Source organism: Capsicum annuum, chromosome 1, assembly GCF_002878395.1.
Source record: "Capsicum annuum cultivar UCD-10X-F1 chromosome 1, UCD10Xv1.1, whole genome shotgun sequence".
NCBI classification, from domain to species: Eukaryota; Viridiplantae; Streptophyta; class Magnoliopsida; order Solanales; family Solanaceae; genus Capsicum; species Capsicum annuum.
This window is the reverse complement of record NC_061111.1, coordinates 138,251,101-138,259,143: the sequence shown is the minus strand read 5'-3', so window position 1 is coordinate 138,259,143 and position 8,043 is coordinate 138,251,101.

Genomic DNA, 8,043 nt, shown 5'->3' with positions numbered 1-8,043 from the left:
GTAGAAAAGCGGTAGGAGGGAATGATGCCCAATCCATGTTTACCTTAGTAGTAAAGTTTTATACTTCAGCTATCACGATATCTACTCATGTCTTCAATGTCAGCCCCATGATCATAGCTCATGTTCGTGCATATTAATGAAAATCATGTACGGTTCCAATTCCTAGTATAAGGAGTTTCAGTTCACTCAGTGTTACGAATCATGTCCCATGAATACAGAAACGCTAACTCAGGTCATGCAACTCATGACTCATGTACTCATGCCTTATAGTATGCTCAGTTCCCATGACTCATGTTACGCTCTTAATGATCAACTAAATTCAGAGTATGTCATGTATACTCTCCGTTTAGACCCCTTGATAAACTCATGATATTGATATTCTATTCCTCAGGCTTCAATCAAGTTCCAAGTTCAGTAAAGTGTCCATTCATGCTTCAGGTCCCTATGTTTTAACCTTTCAGTGAACCCTCCTTAGTGATGAGCAGTTGCTTAGATGGGAGAGAGTAAATGTTTCATGTTGAGAAAAGATTGTTGCATGCTTGTTTTGCACAAGGCTTAGTCATGAAGATAGGCTTGTATATCATGTTGATGTGTAAGTGACTAGATATATTTTAGAGATTTGAGTAGACTTGAACTTAGCAGGAGAATTTAGTTCAGCTCAGACCTCAGTAGGTAGGATTATCAGTGCCCATACTATAGAATTCTATCCATATTGTGGTTTCCTATTCAGATGTCTTATTCAGATCATACCAAGATTCCTTACTCCCTAATTTTATTAGAACCTTATATAAAGAGTGTCAAAGGAATGCTCCAATCAAGTGTAAGTTTTCAGCATGAGTTAGTTCATAAAGCCAAGAATTTAATTTAGCTTAGCAGTCAGGCGGGCAAGCTTGTATCATTTCCCATCTTTTCATCGAGTTGTACTCTCTGAAGTTTCATTAATATGACCATTCCAAGATAAAGCATCCTAGTAGTTATGAGTTTAGCCTAGTTCATGCATTATGCCTCAGTTTTAGATCCCTGATATTCAGTCACGATTTAGTTTGTAGGTGCCCCATGCATCATCTCAGCTTTTCCTTAGTATCTTAGCCAAGTCAGCACTCCTCGAAGGACATAGTGTCCTAAGAGGTAGATGCACTATAACCACTGAGCTTTCATGTCCTAAACCTTTCAATTTCTCTTTACGTAACAAGATCCAGTTAGGAGGAATGAGTACCCACAAGTTGTCTTTCTCGTTCTAATCTTAGCCGTATGACCATTCCCGTGTCATGGCATGCATTCAAGGAATCAGTTCAGTTCATGATATTTAGTCTACATACCATGTTTTAGACTTAATTTTACTCTCACGTTCCCATACATTCATGTTCAGTAAATGATCTCAGGTTTATCAGTACGCTCAGCTTAGGAGAACAGTCTTTCTTAGCTTTACCCAATTCCATGTTCAAGATATAATTATAAACTTTGTATGAGTTATCATTACATATTCAGTCATGCATTCATGAATCATTTTTAGTCATGTACTCATGCATCAAATATGCATGTTCAACATACAAACCCAGCTTATCAAGTAGCTTTAGTCATGTATTCATGCATTCAGATATGCATGTTTAGTATGGAAAACTCAGGATATCAGCAGTTTCAGTCATGCAATTATGCTTCAGTTGTGCATGTCCATCATATACTCTTAGTTTATCATTTCTCCCATCTTAGTCAGTCTCATTCGAGGATGAATATTCCCAAAATGAAGATATTATAAGACCCTAAAATATCCTAAGCTTAGCTTAGTCCGTTAAAACTTGATATGCGATGTTCGGCTTAGAAAAGTTTAGCTAAATATTAGGACAAGTTTATGTAAAACCAGAGGCTTATCACGATTAGGCCACGTTGCGTTGAGTATCGCAATGAGCCCCCCATCGTGTCGCACTGAAGGCTATTTCGGCATTTTTCAAATTCCAGTAGTTCACTGTGATTGCCCCACATCGCGGTGAGGCTCAAATTGACAATTGTCACGAACCAGTTAGTCATAGTGATTCCACCGTGCCGCTGTGGACATAGCAATGACCTAGTCACCGTATTGCGTTGAGGCTTTAATCTGCATTTTAGCTACGAGATTTTAAATTCCAAGGGCAACTTAGACTTTTTCCATGACTCAGATCAGCCTTTAAACATAAAGTTATGCCCTAAATACCCTATTATGTCACTTTTCCTCACTTTCTCTCAAGAACAAAATCATTCTCTCTCAAGAGGCAAAAACCTTAGTTCAAGAAATCAAGATCAATCCCAAGAATCTCTCCAAAAACTCCAAGAAAACTCATAAATTAAGGTATGTTAGATGTTCATTCATGGGTCCCTTCCACCCATGAAGTCCAATAATTCTTTTTCGAAGTACAAAGATTCTGTATTTATGATTTTCATGTTTGAATTAGCTTGAATCTATGTTCAAGATATTAGTTGGGTCTCAATCCATGATTTAAGTGTATGTTTCCTGAAATTGAATAGAAAGTGTGAACAATATTTAATTATCTTGATAAACCTTTGAATTTACAAAGTGACTAAAGTGTCTATGATGTTATTTTGATTTTAATCCATGATCTATATTACAAGTTTCAAAAATTGATCCTAATATGTGTTGAACTACATGATATTCATGATAAGCCCTTCAATGAGCAAGTTGATTATTGTAATTATGTCAACCCTAAATGTTTATGATTTAATGTACCAAATATGTTTTCCGTGTGTTTGATAAATTGTCTATGAGAATGAAATAATGTCATCATAGCATGCTAACATGTGCTCTTCATTCATGTACAAGTTAATGCATTGCAAGTGTTTGATGAAATGTCTCTATGAATGAATTATGACCAAGTGAACATTTATATGTTATTCAAAGTTATGTTTTGCTTTACTTTTCATGCTATCGAGTCCTTGGGTATTTAATACCCGATAATTTAGCTGTTTATCTAGAGCCTGTATCAGTTACAAAATAGTATCAGTCATGTCATGATCAGTAGCACTTTCAATCCGTTATAGAACTCAGTAGAACTCAGTCGTTACAGAACTTAGGAAAAATCAGCAATCTCAATATCAGGCCAGTCCAGTTCAATATACTCAGTTCAGTGTCTTTCAGTTGGGAGTTGCATTTAGTACTAAGCGAGCCTATGGATGGGGGCGCACCCGTTAGTTAGGACTGGGTCCCTAGAAGCAATCCCTAAGTTCCAGAACTACATAGCCAACGTAGGTTATGAGATGTCACCCATTAGATAGGACTGACATACTCAGGGATCACCCGCTAGTTTAGGACTAATCTCAAGGGTCACTCGCTAGATTAGGACTGACTCCATAGCAGTTGTTAGTACCCGTGGCATGGTATTAGCACCCTTGCAGCAAGGGTTAAAGGTTGGACCCTAATTAGATTAGAAAAGGCCATGTCGGTTAGATGATTACCTCCCACAGTTTCGATTTCAGTCTTAGTATAGAATTCAGTTCAGCTCTACAAAGTCAACATTGTTAGATATAGTCAATCAGTATCAATAACTCAATTATCAGAATTCAGTGCTTAGCTTTAAAAAAGCTCAGTTATAGTATACATTCACGTATATTTATAGTATTGCATACTCAATATCAGTCATGGGTTAGCTTGTGGTCCTTCGGGGTCATAAGCACTGTCTGGCGCCTAGGGTGTACTCTCGAGGCATTACATCAGGGTATTACCTCGATCTTCGTTTCAATTCATAAATCCATGCACCCCAATAGTTCAATACATTCAATTCAAAACATGATCAACTACTGAAAACCATAGGGAAATAATTTAGAAAATCAACCATTCTGAAACCCTCAACCATAACAAAAACCACATTCAGTTCTATATAATTTAAACTGTTTAAAACACATTCTTTCGATAAACTAAGAATTGGGGAAGAGTACCATGCCTAAAATATCAAGATTTATGGAGAGAAATCAACCCTTGAGCCCTTAGATGACCAACTTCTTGGAAACCTTAAGTATCTTGACCTTGGAGAATTTAGAGAGTTTGAGAGAATTCTTTGGTTGCTAAACTATTTAAAATAATGCCCTAAGGGTGTTTTATGGTTGTGGGTATTAAGTGGGTAAAGAGGAAAATATCCAAAGTGCCCATGATCAAAAAGCTAAAAAATTATCGTCGGTGACTACGGGTTACTTACGACTCGTAAGGACACTCACTATGGCTCGTCACCATGAGTCATAGTCTGGGAAATAGCTAAGGGATCCCTTTCTGATAACCCTATGACTCACTACCTACAGCTCGTTACGAGACCTTTTGACTCTCAGGGTCCAAGTCGTAGTCAAGACAAAATACTTTGGGCATCGTACTGGTTTGGCTACGGATAGAAATATATGACTCGCTTTGAGTCTTTTCGACTTGTAACCCCCTAGTCTTAGTCACAACAAAAACTCCAATCCAGGCTACGATTGAGTCGTCAAGACCCGTAATAACCCGTGACTACTCGTAGGAAGGGTCGTCGTCTAGGCTGTAAGTCTAGAAACTTAGAAATTATCAAGGACCAAAATCCAAGGTGTTTCAGTATTGATGCCCCGTTTCGTACGTGTGAGATGTCGGCTTTGGATGGTTTCAGGTGGGGTAGGGGTAGGCCGAAGAAATTTTGGAGAGAGGTGATTAGACGTGATATGGAGCAGTTATAGCTTACTGAGGACATGTCCCTAGATAAAAAGTTATGGAGGACACATATTAGGATAGAGGGCTAATGTGTGTGGATGAGTCGCAGTCAATAGTTAGGAGTGCTTTAGTGTAGCTTGGCTAGTAGTCTTAGGGCTTTGTACATAGGTTGGAGCTTTAGAAGGGTTGGAGGAGGTGCGTGCCTTTGGTTTGTTAGTGTATAATATTTCTCTGTCGGTATTGTATCTCTGTTATTTCATCTTGTTTCATATTTATGACGACTTTGTTTATTGTCATTTTGCCCTAAATCGGTGGTCTATCGGAAACAATCTCTCTACTTCTTCGGAGGTAGTGATATGGACTGCGTACATTTTATTCCCAGACCTCACTGTGTGGGAACATACTGAATTTGTTGCTTGTTAGTTTGTTTTTCCTACTGTTATTATAAATGTTATTTTTTTTATTTTAAAAAAAATATTTTAAAAATTTAATCAATGAAACATAAGAAAATTTAAAAAATATTTTCATACCGGACACACTTTGGTGGTTAATGAAAAGTTTTGGAAAAAGGGTACGAATACATTTCTACTTTTATTTAGTATTGGGTAAAGCATTTAGTATCTCTTTAAACTATGACCAAATTTGTTATGATATATTTTAATTTCACGGAAGTTTTATTACCTCATAACTAAATTTAAGCGTATTTTTATTATTCTTTATTTGATGTGACATCTTTTATCAACTTTTTAAAATGACGTGATATTTTTTACGTGAGTCTCATTTTATATACTCTCTTCGTTTAAAAAAGAATGATCTACTTTGACTTGACACAAAGTTTAAGAAAATAAAGAAATTTTTAAATCTTGTGGTCTTAAATTAAAGTTGTATCAAATGTAACAAAATACCCTTTAATCTTGTGGTCCTAAACATGTCATATGGAAAGTTGAAATTAAAGTATTGCAAAAAAAAAAAAAAGGATCATTCTTTTTTAAACGGAGTAAAAAGAAAAGTAGGTCATTCTTTTTTAAATGAAGAGAGTAATAAAATGTCACACCAGCATAAAAGGGTGACAAAAATATCCTAAAATTGAGTTTAGGAGGGTAATAGGACCCTTATCAAATTGGAATGTGCCGTAACAACTTTTACTATAGTTTGAAAATACTGAATGTTTATCTTTTGCATATTTATTTTTATCTTTGTTATATACTATGAAATCAAATATGTTCTTGCCATTACAAAAATATTTATTTATAAAATATTTATACTTGTATCTTTAATAATGATCCAATGTGACAGTGAATCCAACTATTATATGAACACCACGTCTATTATTTTCTTATTCTTTCACCCATCATGATATTGCTTTGCTCTCAGCATATCATTCTTCTTCACTATTTTCCCCGTGTTGAGGTTTGAGGGGTATTAAATGTGAAATACCACTTATGATTGTTTTCTCTATTTTATTAAAGAAAATTATTTTCTTACTTCTAATTATTTTTTAAAGGAAATAGTACATTTGAAGAATTTTGATCAATCAAATTAAAAAAATTAATGAACATTTGCATACCCACGCACCCATTGATATAATCTAAAGAATGAATATGGCAAATGGACACCAAAACAAATAGTTAATAAAAATTATAACTTTCTAGACTTAGATTGTGTAATAGATACAGAAAAAATAATACAATTATGGATAGGATATATGACAAAACAATTATTAGATAATAATATAAATGTAATAGATGCACCAGAATATATAGAAAGAATACTAATAGGAACAGTGAAATTATGGTTTTTAAATCTAACTGAAAATAGTAAAAGAGTATTAAGAACTGATAAACTCACAGAAGGAACATCATCAACAACTACAACTAAAATAACACCTATAGAATTATTAAAAAAATATGAAACAGCTATAAAAGACGAATTTAGTAGCATGACAACAACAAAAGAAGAACAAAATGAAGAGAAAGATACAAATAGGAATTTAATGTTAAAATTAGCAATATGTAATATGTGCTACATAGATGAATATACTTACGCATTTAAAGAACATTATTATAAAGGAGCATATAATACAGAAGAAAGTAAAGAAAAAAGAAAATTATATTTTAGTAAATTACCTGAACCATTTAGTTCAAAAGTAATAAAGAATTGGGATGAAGCAAAAATAGTAGATACTCTAGGAGCAAGAACAAAATTTTTACAACAATGGTATAGAAATCTATGTAAAAAATATAGAGAAGAAATAAAAATGGAAAAAACATTAATAAGAAATTTAGCATGTTACAAAGATAAAATAGCACCTCAATTTGGATGCGAAGAAAGATATTATAAGAAAAGAAAAAAACATAAGAAATATAAGAAGTACAAAAAATCAAAATATAAGTATAAGAAACCAAGAAAAAGATATTATGTAAAAAATTATAAACATAAAAGACCATATAGGAAAAAGAAATCTATAAAGGGATGTATTTGTTATAATTGCGGAAAATTAAGACATCTAGCTAGAGATTGTAAATTACCTAAAAATCCAAAAATAAACAAATATTAGAAATAAAAATAGAAAATACAGAATATATGCAGATAGATTAAATAGATTACGAATTAGAAAGTGAAGACAATATATATGAAATTTCAGAGAATGAAATTGGAAAATAATGAAATAGATAGTGAACTAGACGAATTAAATGACTGAAGAAGATATACAAATAAATCAAATGACTAAAGAAGATATAAAAATAATAACAAAAGAAGAATATTTAAATGACGAAGGAACAGATCAAAAAATAATATTTGATAACAATGTATTTGATGAAATAAAAGGAAAAGAGTTAGACTTAAGCGTAGAAAAAATATTTAAAATACCAACAATAAAAAATATATTTACTAGAAAAAAGGAAGAATATTATGTAGTAAGCCAAAAAGAACATGTAATAGACTGCAGATATGCAAAAGGTAAAGCTAGTATATCACTAGTAACAAAAAGGTTAATTAATAAAGAAATAAACGGTATAAAAAGTAGAGGAGACCCAATAAAATATGTACTCCTTGAAGGTACAGAGATATTAATAAAAGCATGTTTTAGAGAAGGAATAGATACACCAATAGAATTATATTTAGCAGATGATAGGATTATAAGACCTATAGAAAAAGGCATAATAACCGCAATTAAAGGAAATTTAATATACCAAAAATTTAAATTTATTATAAGTGCAAATTATTCAGTCGTAATAACAGATAAAAATATAGATAAATCATTAGTATTATATTGAAACATGTCAGGAATAGAACTAACCCCAGGAAGTAAAATATTTACAGCAAGATGTAAAAATCTATATGTATTAACAACAAAACATAAAATAACGAAAAAAAATAAAATTAAT